The sequence below is a fragment of the Ictalurus punctatus genome, chromosome 20 (assembly GCF_001660625.3).
Source record: "Ictalurus punctatus breed USDA103 chromosome 20, Coco_2.0, whole genome shotgun sequence".
NCBI classification, from domain to species: Eukaryota; Metazoa; Chordata; class Actinopteri; order Siluriformes; family Ictaluridae; genus Ictalurus; species Ictalurus punctatus.
In genome coordinates, this window is record NC_030435.2 from 15592066 (window position 1) to 15605226 (window position 13161).

Below are 13161 nucleotides of genomic sequence, written 5' to 3' on the forward strand. Positions count from 1 at the left end.
AGATAAGAAATATAATGTTACTACACAATGCAGAAAAATTAGTTCATACTTTTGTCACCTCTAGGTTGGATTATTGTAATGCCTTATTGTCTGGATGTTCCAGTAGGTGCATAAACAATCTCCAGTTAGTCCAGAATGCAGCTGCAAGTGTCCTTACTAGAACCAGAAGATATGACCACATCACCCATATCTTATCCACACTGCATTGGCTCCCAGTAAAATTTTGCATTTATTATAAAATACTACTTTTGACCTATAAAGCACTGAATATACAACAGTGCCTGAGCAAATTTTTGGTCTTATATGATCCGCCATGCCTACTTCGATCAAAAGGTGCAGGCTATTTGTTGGTGCCTCGAATAGTGAAGGCAACAGCAAGGGGAAGAGCTTTCTCTTACAAACCCCCACATGTCTGAGTCCCAAACACTATTTGGAAAGCTTTTCCATCACATTGGGACTCAGACACAGTCTGAAAACATATTTGTTTAGTCAAGCTTTTTGTAAATAGCTTTTTTTTAGGTAAAGGATCAGATCTATAGGGCTCACAGACATAGAGTGTTGTGGTGAACTGGGGTGTTCTAAAGCCCTCCCCCCACCCCTACCCCACTTTCTCTCATTCACCCAGGTTTGTTGACAGTGAAATGGCTGGCCACCTTACAGTATGTCACAGGGTGCCCTCATGTCTGTGTTACCTTCTGGATCTCCCTTTTAGTGATGCTGTAATAGCTAGTCTTGCCGGAGACCCTGCTTGCACTCACACAAAGTACATTGTCCTTAACCATTATGGGGCAATTACCATACCTAATACCTAATATACCCTCTCTCTATGTTTCTCTTTCTGTCTAGCTACACATTTTACTCCTGAGATGCGCCAGTGATTCTGACCCCTTCTGGTCTCTGGACCTGCCTGATCCAACCTGATGCCCTACTTCTGGTTGGATTTCTCATCAATTGGAAGTCATATGCTGCTGCTGAGGATGGCCCCAGATGGAGTAGTCTAAAGATCATTGAGATTACTGAGGATGGTACCACTTAAAAACCACAAGATGGCTTTGGACCTAAATTCATATCAACAGATATGCTATGATGGATAAGACTACAATTTCCACGAAACAATTTTTAACTCAAGTCTCAATCAGTGAACAGTGGAGAAGTTAAACAAAATAGACTGCATGTAAAAACAGTAATGAATTTAACTGGTTACACAATTGCACTATTTGACCACGTAGTATTAGCACATTTATTGAAGGGATTTACTTATTTATAATCACACTATCCATTGTTACCCAGATGAAGATGGGTTCCCTTTTGAGTTTGGTTCCTCTCAAGGTTTTTTCCTCATATCATTTCAGGGAGTTTTTCCTTGCCATAGTCGCCTCTGGCTTGCTCACTAGGGATAAATACGTTTAAAATCTATATCCTGAATTGATATATTTCTGTAAGGCTGCTTTGGGACAATGTCAATTGTTAAAAGCGATATACAAATAAAAATGAATTGAATTGAACTGAATTGAATTGAATTGGATTGAATTAATTACAACTACCAGAACAGCCATTCAAACAAGGGGAAATTAGCTGTTTAAAGTATATTTTTCTTGCAAGTAAAATTTTCCTTTCAATCAATTCTTAGTCACACATCTAGTAGGGAAATTAATATTAAATGAACTTGGTTATATATAATAATAGGGCATCAGAGCTGACAGAGCATCCAAAAGTCACTCATTTGATGAAATTGGCTAGTCAATTACTTCAATGTCTTGTATCCTGCCAAAATCACTGTTGCATGACACTGCATTCCCAAACTATTTTCTGTTAGCAAACATTGGCTTGCTTTGGCTCCCCATGAAAAATCAGTGTCACTGCTTGCTGACAGTGTGACAGTAAGCTGTAGATTCAGAATGACACTATGTTGGTGTGTATGGGAATGTAGTTAGACAGTACAGGTGTCAGCAAGCAGCTAATTACATTTGCATTATTCACAGGTCTGGTGGAAAGGTGTGTGTGTGTGTGTGTGTGTGTGTGTGTGTGTGTGTGTGTGCGCGCGTGTGTGTGTGTGTTTGATGGATAGCACCTACAAAACCAGCTAACATTAAAGTTTGACAAACATGATATAGTATCATAAAACAAGAGCCAAACATGCTCTATTATGCAAACATCAGCCATAAAAACACATTTGTGGGCTTTCTTGTTGTTAATTTCCAATTTGCATGTTAAAAAACTGCAAATTGTAAAAAGTGTAGGAGCTTCTATGCCTCTTTTTATTATTATTTTTTAAGCTGCTACATCAAGCAATCACACAATAATTTTTTTTTTATATAGGAAAAATGGTATTTATGGTTTTGGTAAAGATAAGTGAGTTTTAGGTTAAATATGCACTCAGAGCAGTATCAGTGAGTGTGGTTATTAAAATGAGTGCAAAGTGTTGTGATTTGCACCTTGAGACATGAGCAGTGTGTTGACCCTGGGGACCATGTATGTCTTAGTGCTCAGTGCTCACAGAACTGAAGTGCTCACTGTCATGTGGAATGGTTTAATGGAGTGTCCCATGCTCATGAATACCTTTGTGTATGCATAGTTCAGGGCGCCTTGCGCTCATTTTCAGGGACAATTTCTGTGATACTGTTCTGTCTGCTCATGTTGCCCACCCTTGCACTCTTAATTACAGATATTGTTTAAATATCATGCAGGATGTTTTATCGGGTTAATTATAGTAGGAAGAGACTGTAGTTCCACCTTTTGATATTTTACAGAGCACAGTTTGCATTCTACTTTGCTTTTGGCTTTGATTGCCATCAGTGATCATGAAACATGTCCATTTCATGTCATCTGTTTATTAGCACGATGACATACTTATGTATGTCACATAACATGGTATTGGATGTTGGTATGAGAACATTTTTCATAAGTATGAGTACAAGTAAATGAGCACAGTATTGGACAAATAGCTGATACCAGTATCCATGCATCCCTAGTGTTGTTCATGTCCTTCTCTTTGTTGCAATGTGTAATGTCTATAAGCTGTGAGGGAAATGATTCATTTTTACTTTGTAATAGTTTTGTTCTTGTTCTATTTTATTCTCATCAGAGGATAATGCCTAAGAAGGCCAAGTCATGTCACTGAGATCAGTGCAGAATGTTTATCTGCTTACAGAGACACAAACATGTTCTTCTGTTCAAGGTTTGTCTAAACATCTTCCAAGATCCTAAAGCAAAGCCTGTTCGAACTGCCTCAAACTGCTTCTTATGGGTACACAGAATTATGTCATGCTCTGCGTTTCAGATATAGTAGTAGTTTTGTACACGGGCTTCAGAGCGCTCTCATTATTCTATCCTGCTTTATTCTATCCTGTATTAACCTTCTTTCTGTAATAAACCATTTTACCTTCAGAGGACGAGTCTGCGAGTGTTGTCTAATTTCCACGACAAAGCACAGCAAGGACTCAACAACCAAGCCAATTTCATTCATTGTCTTTGGTGAATAAATCACTATTCTGATGCTTATTGTTACAACATGATCTTTCTTTGACCTGACAGCTTCATATCTGACCACAGCTTCATATCTGATTTGCACATAACAAATTTAAGAATGGTTGTTCAACTTACTGCATTATTCTATATGATGTTAATGAGAAAAAAAAAAAAAAACAAAAAAAAAAAAAAAACCTGACACTGTAGCTTTGAGAACTCTACTCTTGGACAGCTGTTCGTAGTTGAAGCCCTAGCTGTGTATGCTAGAAATGGTTTCATAAAAACTGCTGCTCAGCATGAATGTGTGAGAGAGAATGTGTTTAAGAGAGCTCCCTGGTTATTAAGTTCTCAGTGTTTTTTTTTTTTTTTTTTTTTTTTTTTTCATAGGAAAGGTTAATTACAGACCTGTTCCCTTGACCACTAGGAAGCATGACTAAGTACTTTTCCCATGCACAATTAATAATCAGGGCCAACGTGATGGACGGTTTCTGCTGACTCTTTGTGTTAAGCTGTTAAGGCTGATGGATTTGTATTCCTCTTACGTTGAATAAAGGCAGGATCATTTAGCAGAGCACTGATTGCAAATCAGGCTAAATGGATATAATTTAACTTTCTAGGCCTAGTCTAGTTAACACTGAGGAAGAGCGTTTTTAATAATTTTTCTCTCAAATGAACAATAAAGCATCAGTAAACCACTCCCAACCACTCAGAACATTCAATAATTTTCAGCAAAATCTTTTGTTCTAGGGAAAGCATCTCTGAAGGAGAACAGCAGGACTGTATGACTGTATGAATGTATGATCAGTGGAACATGCACAGTGGGGTAATGAACTCAACATGTGTATATTGTGAGAGGGATGTGATCATCATTACTGGTTTAGATAACAAATGGTACAGACAATTCTTCATATTTTTTTTACTCAAACAGTTGAAATTTTGCCAGGAAGAGGAATGTTATTTAATCAAGCATAACCCCACTAAATAAGTTTAACTAATTCTTGGAGTTGTCAAGTTTTATAAGCATCTATTAGACACCACATCCATTAAAACAAGATATATGAATGTGAAAGAGCAACCCACAAAATATAGCAGTTCAACTACATTTGGAATCCAACAGATTAGACAAAAACACTGCAAAATCAACATCTTAGCAAGTGAAAATATCTTGAAATATATTCAGATGTATCTAGTATTTACTATTATAAGATTATAATAAATAGGAGATTATTAAACTGTTTTCTAGATTTATTTATTTATTTATTTATTTATTTATTTATTTATTATTATTATTTACTGATTTCAAGCTTTACATTTCTTATTCTATCTGCAGGCAATTTTGCTTCTTTCTAGAAATAAATGCTTGAAATTATCAAAATGCTCTTTGAATAGAAAAAGTCTATTTAAATATTACATATTATATTTGGTTCATTGAAATCTTATAATAGGAAATACTAGACACATCTGACAACAGTATATTCAAGATATTCTCACTTGCTAAGATATAATTTTTTTGCAGTGAATCTGTTTTGGGATATGCACTCCACTGACATGATTGCAAAAAAAAAAAAAAAAAAGTGTACTGCATAGGAAGACTAGAACCTGATACCCTCTGTAAAATATACTGTGGGGCTGATGATCTTGTTAAGATCAATAGCATTATAAATTATGCTAAGCAGCACAACATTTTAACTCAAAACCTGGGTAAATTGTTCCCGAAAATTATAGTATCAGATCCCTTTCAAAGGTTTTAGAAACATCCCTTTCTGATGTTTAGCATAACAGTATGGGGAGCGCCCCCTCGTGTGCGACCAGCATCTGAAGTTTGTGTAAATTCATGCCTACATGTCGGTTGCTTGTGTAAAGAAACAAAAAGACGCTTCTTTTCCTCTCTATCTTTTCTCAAAATCTCTGGACTTTTCTACCCATTTAAAAAAAAGAGAAGAAAAAAAAAATGAATGAGCGAGAGAGAATAATATGAGTAAGAGAATTCAGGAAGTGTGTTTTCAGGAACGGCTTGCTCCTGTTTCATCACGGGTAACAGTGCACACTGTCTGGGTGAAGAGGGGCTGCGTATGGTAATGCCTAGATCAGACACTCCTCTCGTGACTCGCTCTCTTCTCGGAAGCTGAAGCGAGTTGGGTTTCAGAGCCTTGCGGATCTGGGCCGGCTGCTGCTGAGGCAGCTAGCCGTCTCAGGTCCGGGGGATCTCGTATGGATCCGGAAGAGGAGCTGGAGACGAGAGCTGCTCTATCTCTTGCTCTGTCTTCCAGGCCCGGTTCTCTGCTGGATTTGGGAGCTTGCATTGCAACTCCTCTTTCCGCTATGGAAAGCCAAAAGGGAAAAACACACACACACAAAAATAATAGTATTAATTCCTTTCTGACTCCGAGGAGCCAGAAGGATGTGCTAAAAACTGAGAGCAGCATATAAAGAGCTGCTTGAAGTGATTACTAAGGCTGGATGAGCCTTTTCCTCCCCAGTCTAAGTAAATCCCTCACACTGCAGAAAACTCCCCTTTCTTCCAGAAGTGTGTGACAAAATATCAGGCCTCTGGGGGAAAACCATGCATAAGCCGTATTTATAACTCCACGATGTTGGATTATTCAGCCATTGTGGGGAATGAACGGCATGGCTATTTAGCTATGCTGAAGATGGAGGAGGCACTTGTGAGCTACCTCTCTCCATCGACGGCAGGTAATTCAGGGGGCTGGCTTTGCCATCCCAGCCACCATGTAAGGCCACCGTGGCATTGGTTGGTAAGGCCTATGCAGTAGTAGTCTTGCTTGTGGGTCACTGCAGACAATAGCTGTGTTTACATGGACAACAATAATCCACTCTTAACCCGATTAAGACCATACTTTGATTAAGAAACTACCATGTAAACAGCAAATTTTACTTACCTTAATCTAATTAAGGTCATACTCGAATTAAGCTCTAATCGAATTAAGACAGGTGGAGTACTCCTGTTTTAGTCACATTATAGATGTGTATTACAAACATGTAAACACCTTAATCACATTATGAACGTCGTGTGAGAGTTTTCACCGCATTTTGTGACAGGACACGATCACACACGGCAGTTATCAACATTTTGCGGTGAACAAGAGAGTTCGGCTGCGTCCCAAACCTCATACTTCCTTACTATAAGCCTCTAGTGGGGAAAAATACATGTATCTTGGCTACTATATAAACAGTAAGTACGTGGTTTGAGACGCAGCCCACGGCTTCAAGCAGTTGTCTATTAGCACGTATAGCATGACAAATAATTAACTGCACTTAAAGCGTTCGTAAAAAAAATAAATAAAAATACCCAAAACTGTATACGGTACCATAACGAAGATGAACTGTATGTTGATACGTGAAATTCTGGAGGGACGTCGGACGGCGTGGCACGGTGAAATAATGACGTGGGCTGTTAATCTAATTATGTTCTATAACATGTAAAATGGGAACATGACAAGAGTATTCTAAAAGCAACTCATGTAAACACCTTAATCACATTATTATCTTAATCAGAGTAAGGTCAGTAATTAGATTACTGCTGTCCATGTAAACATAGTCAATGACATTGTTGCAGGCCTACCATGCAGACCTGCTGAGTGAGCTCGAAATATGGTGGCATTTAGCCAGTTCCTTCCCTGTTGTGTCGAGTTCACCCGGGCATCCACGAGTGGAGCCCGGGACAGCCAGACAGCCAGGGGAACCAGGCAGCCACAGTTGCGGCCTGCTACTAGGCCTGATCTGAGAATAGTCATAAAGGCCAAGAAGAGCAGTCCTGAGGGGCCATGGAGGGATGTATCAGGGGACAGGAGGTTGTTGGGGCAGTTAGCCCCCAGTGGTACTGTAGGGCCTCCCCTAGCCAAGGCTGTCCCAAGTTTTCAGTGTTCTCTGGTCAGCGAGCTGTCACAGGGCAATGGAAATCTGATGCTTTCCCTCCAATAGAATGTGGAATAGTTAACATCACTAAAAGACCGTCTGGCAGCGTGAAAACTACTGCCAAATGTGTCTCCATGGGTTCTGTCTACCGTAGAAAAGAGTTACCAGGTCCAGTTTAGAGCTCGACCCCCCTGGTTCAGGGGTGTGCTCACCACAGTAGTCAGTACAGACCAGAGCCCGACGTTTGCTCAGGAAGTAAGATCCCTCTTGGACAAAGGGGCCATAAAACATGTACCCCGTTAGCTGAGGGAGGGAGGTTTTTACAGCCGTTATTTCCTGGTCCGCAAAAAGTACAGGAGTATCCGGACAATTTTAGATCTGCGTCATCTGAACTGTACTCTTCGGACATACGGGTTCAAGATGCTGACGCCCAAACTTTTCGTTCCACAGATTCAGTTTGAGGACTGGTTTGTGACGATAGATCTAAAAGGTGCATATTTCCACATAGAAATATCGCTAGCTTTTTCCCCTCACACATTCACAGAGTGCATGGATGTCATTCTGGCTCCATTGTGACTCCAGGGCATCCATGTACTAAACTACCTGGACGACTGGTTAATTCTAGCACGGTCCAAAGAACTGGCGGTTCAAGATTGAGATGTGATTCTCGCCCACATGAAGAGCTTGGGGCTCAGGTTGAACCTCAGAAAAGTATGCTTTCTCCAGTGCAGTGGACAACTTTTCTAGGGGTTATAAGGATTCTACTATGATGAGGGGGTTTCTATCTTGGCATCCCCTCCAGTCTCTATGGGACACTATTGGAGCTTATGGGCTTATTGCACAGGAGACCATTCAGAGGTGGCTGAGAAGTTGGGGGTTTCGTCCAAGGACAAAACCTCTGAGAGTAATCAGTGTCACGCTGCGATGCCTATGTGCTCTGAGAATTTGAGTGTCCCCAGTTTCTAGCCTTGGGTCTCACTCTAGGGGTGTTTCCTTAGTGCAAGACAGTAATGACAGACACCTCCCTCATGGGCTGGAGCACTTACGGTCTCTGGAGCGGCCCTCATCTGGAGCGGCATATAAATTGCCTAGAAATGTGGGCCATATTTCTACCACTGAAATTCCTTCTTTCTCAATTGCGAGGTCACCATGTGTTGACAGACAACACAGCAGTGGTCTCATATAATGACCACTATGGAGGAGTATGTCCACGCCCCCTGTTCAAGCAGACGCAATTAATTCTTCTCTGGGCAGTTTGTCAGTGAGTACAATGTACATTCTGGGAATATGTGGGCAGACATCATGTTGAGGCAGGGGCTGAGGAATTGGTGGCTCCATCTGCAAGTGGTGGAGTTCATATGGCAGAGGTTTGGCCAAGCTGGACTGCATATGTTCGCCTCCGAGGAGACAACACACGGCCCGCTGTGGTTCGCTCTCATGGCTGGACGCCATGGTGCACATGTGGCCGAAGTCACATCTGCATGCTTTTCCCTGATCGCTCTGCTCCCACTAGTTCTAGCAAGAGTTCGCCAAGACAGTCTATGTCTGCTGCTAGTTGCACCTTATTGGCCAGCTCGAATATGGTTCTCAGAGATAATATCCCTGCTAGATGGCACTCCTTGGGAGATTCCCATCCACAGGGATCCACCGTAGACCCAGTGAACTGTGCAATAGCTACAGTCCTGGAGTTCTTACAAGGACGTTTCTCAGTGGGGTTGGCTCCGCTATTTCGGCCAGCCACGCCCCTGTTGATGGAGCCTCTGTGGGGCAACATCCTCTAACTTCGAGGTTCATGCGTGGTGTCAGGTGGCTGAGGCCCATCTGCAGGCTGCGCATACCTTCCTGGGACCTTTCTGTGGTCCTGGAAGGTCTGTCAGGGGCCCCATTTGAGCCCTTAGAGTCAGCCTCTGAGAAGCTTATGACTCTAAATGTAGCTCTTCTGCTGGCCTTGACATCTCTCAAGTGTGTAGGAGATCTACAAGATCTCTCTGTTGCCCCTTCTTGCCTTGACTTTGCCCCTGGATTAGCCAAGGCCTTCCTGTATCCAAGGCCGGATTATATTCCTAAAGTGCCTACATTGGCTGCCCACCCTGTGGTGTTGCAGGCTTTCTGCCTTCCTCCGTTCCTAACACCGGGACAAGAGAAGGTGCACCTGCTGTGTCCAGTAAGGGCTCTCTGTACTTACGTCCACCACTCCGGCCAGTGGTGTAAGTCGGAGCAGCTGCTGGTCTGCCTTGGCGGCGACAGTAGAGGTGAAGCTGTGTCAAAGCAGCGCATCTCTAATTGGATAGTGGACTCAATTTCTATTGCTTATGAGGCTCATGGTCTCGCTATTCCTCTGGGCATAAGGGCTCATTCCACTAGGGCAGTCACCTCTTCGTAAGTTTTGTCCAAAGGGGTATCCTTTCAGGATGTGTGTGCTGCTGCAGGGTGGTCTACACACACACATTCATTCGTTATTACAGCCTGGATATTCATTTCACCCCGGGGTCGAGTGTCTTGCAATGACCCTTGGGCTTGGGTCTTTTTGAACATGCCGTACCCTCTGTATGACGGAGTAGATATTCTCATTCCAATACTGTTATGCTAAATGCAATATTGAGTTCCCTTTGAAAGGGAAATCTGAGCAGATCAGAAATCTGAATCTGAGCAGAAAGTATAGCTCTATACACTTCAGAATTCATCCTGCTGCTTCTATATGTGGTCACATCAATAAACACCAGTGACCCAGTTGCACTGGCATCCATACACCCCCGTGTCATAACATTTCTTCCACATGTATGACAGATGATGTAGTATGCCTTGGATCATGAGCCCTTCCTTTCTTTCTCCATACTCTTCTCTTCCCATCATTCTGGTGCAAGTTAATCTCACATCAGAACTGGTCAGGCTTTTTTAAAAGGAATTTTTTAGTATGCCTAATCTGATCTTTCTTTTCTTGAGTTCTACCTTTGGTTTGCATCCTGAACTAAACTATCTGTATTTACATTCATGAAGGTGTCTCTTGTTTGTAGATTTTGACAATGATATGCCTACCTCTTCCTGAGTGTTCTTCACTTGGCTAGATGTTGTGAAGGGGTTGTGAACAAGGTATAATTCTGCAATCATACACTTTAGTTGTCTTTGTGGGCCACCAGGTCTTTTTTTGTTGCTGAGCTTGCCAGTGCATTCCTTCTTTTTAAGAATGTACCACTCCTAATGTTTCTGCTATCTCTCTGTTACATCTGTTTGTTTGTTTTTTTTCAGCCTAATGATGGCCTCCTTCACTTGCATCGACAGCTCTTTTGGACCACATAATAAGAGTTCCCATGAACAGCTACCAAATGCAAATTCAATGCTTGGAATCAATTTCAGACATTTTATCTCCTTAACTTGTCATGAAGTAATTAAGAAAAAGGCCACAGCTGGCCATGAAAATGCTTATCAGTCAACTGTCCAATTACCTTTGAGCATGTGAAAATGGCTATAATTCCAAAATGGTTAATGCAATATTTTTGTTAAATATATTGAATTAAAGCTGAAAGTCTGCACTTCAATCACACCTTGAGTGCTTCATTTCATATCCATTGTGGTGATGTACAGAGACAAAAGTACACAAATTGACAAATCAACACAAATGTTTCACAAATGCCAGATTGGACCTCTGTAAAATTTGTGGCCTGAACTGTACAGTAAAGGTGCTACAGAGAGATAAGTTTGAAGGAGCTTGAAATATTATGCATGTAGAAGTGACCCAGGGTGGCACTGTGGTGCAATTAGGGATGTCACGATACCAAAAATCTAGTAGTTGGTACTGTTATCAAATTCCAGGTGTTTCCTTGTTTTGTTTGAAATGAACGATAGCATCAGTTGCACACCGGAAACCGATACTAGCTTTCCTCTCAACGAGTCGGGGCGAAGCTGAACTTGTTAGGCTAAGCTAATCTTCTGTAGGCGTGTGCTTGTAGGCGTTCCTTTCCTTCTTCACCACTTGTGGACCGACTAAAACACTTGCGTGTATTTGCTGCCCCCATCAGGTCCGGAAGAATCGCAACCTCTGTACTTTCGTTACAATCGGTACCATCGGAAATGCGGAAAAACAAATACCGTCACGTTTTAAGAATGTTGGTACCGACTTGGTACCGAAGTATCGGTTCTCGTGACATCCCTAGGTGCAATATATAGAAATATAGAAAATTCACAAACTTTCAAGCACCACTGTATGTATTTAGGTATTCTGAAGATATAGTGTCTGGTAGGGGAACCAAGTTCATATCACAGGTATGGAAATGATGGCAGTGTCAATGTCAAGCCCATGGTCAAATGGAGAGAGTCAATCAAGAATTGAAGACAGTGATTTGCGTGGATAGACCTGAAAAATGGCCTTGTGTCCTCCTATGAGCCGAATACGCACATAAGTTGTTCAGTGAAGTGCAACACAGCTCACAATCTGTCAATGTGTGCTCAGCTATCAAAATTGGAATGCCATGCCACTCAATGCACCTATTGGATGAATAGCTACAGAAATATAAAGGCACATTGGTGGAGGCCCCAGATGCCTGTCCATGAAAGATCTCTGTCCATTTGGAGGTGTACTAGCATCCCTCTCTCAGCCTGTTGTGACAAGAAAAATGCAACAAAGTTAATAGCAGACACACCCAAATTTACTGTGGACTAAAGAGCGAAGGAAATAGCTAATATAAATGAGAACACATAAATAAGCCAATATAAATGAGAAAACAGGAACACATAAAATATATTTATGTTGATGCGAAATCTAAAAGTGAAATCTAATTGCAAAATCTTATGACAATGTCACTGTTTGTATGCACACTCTTGATAATATTTTTTTTCTAACTCAGTTCCCCTTTTTGCCTGCACTACATTGATGCAAAAATGCAAAAATACCATACACATTGAGAGAGAAAATATAGTGCTACATAATTTTTTGTTTTATTCTTGCACTATTACATATTGACAGAAATTTGGAACATCATTCACTGCACTATGTATTCATGTTCAAATTAATAGTTCAGAATATGTACAATACATAATATCAATAATACACTAATACATTTGACATGGACCTATTGCAATGAAATAAATCCACAGTTGCAATAGTGTTGTTATTCAATGGAATGTGACTATGCTCCTGCATAAATTAATCATGTATTCTCCGAATAAACCATGTAGTTTCAGGATGAAAATAAAACCAAACCTTTTCTCCTCAAACAAGGAGTAAAAGAAAACGAAAAAGGTGTCTTGCTGGTGTGTGTAACAGTGACAGATATGAAGAAAAGAAGGATGTCATGCAGGGAGACAGACAAGTTCATAAACACACACAGCTGCCACTTCCTGTGATGCTAAAATCTGACGTTGATATAGCCTGGCCGCCACCAGAGCCAGCTGTCACGTCTCACACTCCACACTCTGCCTCGGAGAGAGAGAGCAAGAAATAGAGAAATAGGATTTGTGTCACTTCAATCTGGTAATGTGAACAAAGCTTAATTTAGGTATTAATGAATTAACATTTTTTATTGAGAAAATCCTATGCAAATTGAGGCAATAACCTAACTCACTGTGTAATGAATCTTTTCATGTTTATTTCTAAACTACTTTGTGTAGTGAAGACAAAAATCTCCAGAACCTAGGTAGGAATTTCTTTATTTGTGAACTGTGTTCTCAGGCTAGGAATGTTTATCTTTTGCCCTGGTCCAGTCTGCTATCTGGCACTTTGCCCTGCCAAATCTTTTTTGTAATCCCTATTCTCTCTCTCTCTCTCTCTCTCTCTCTCTCTCTCTCTCTCTCTCTCTCTCTCTCTCTCTTTCTCTGAAATGA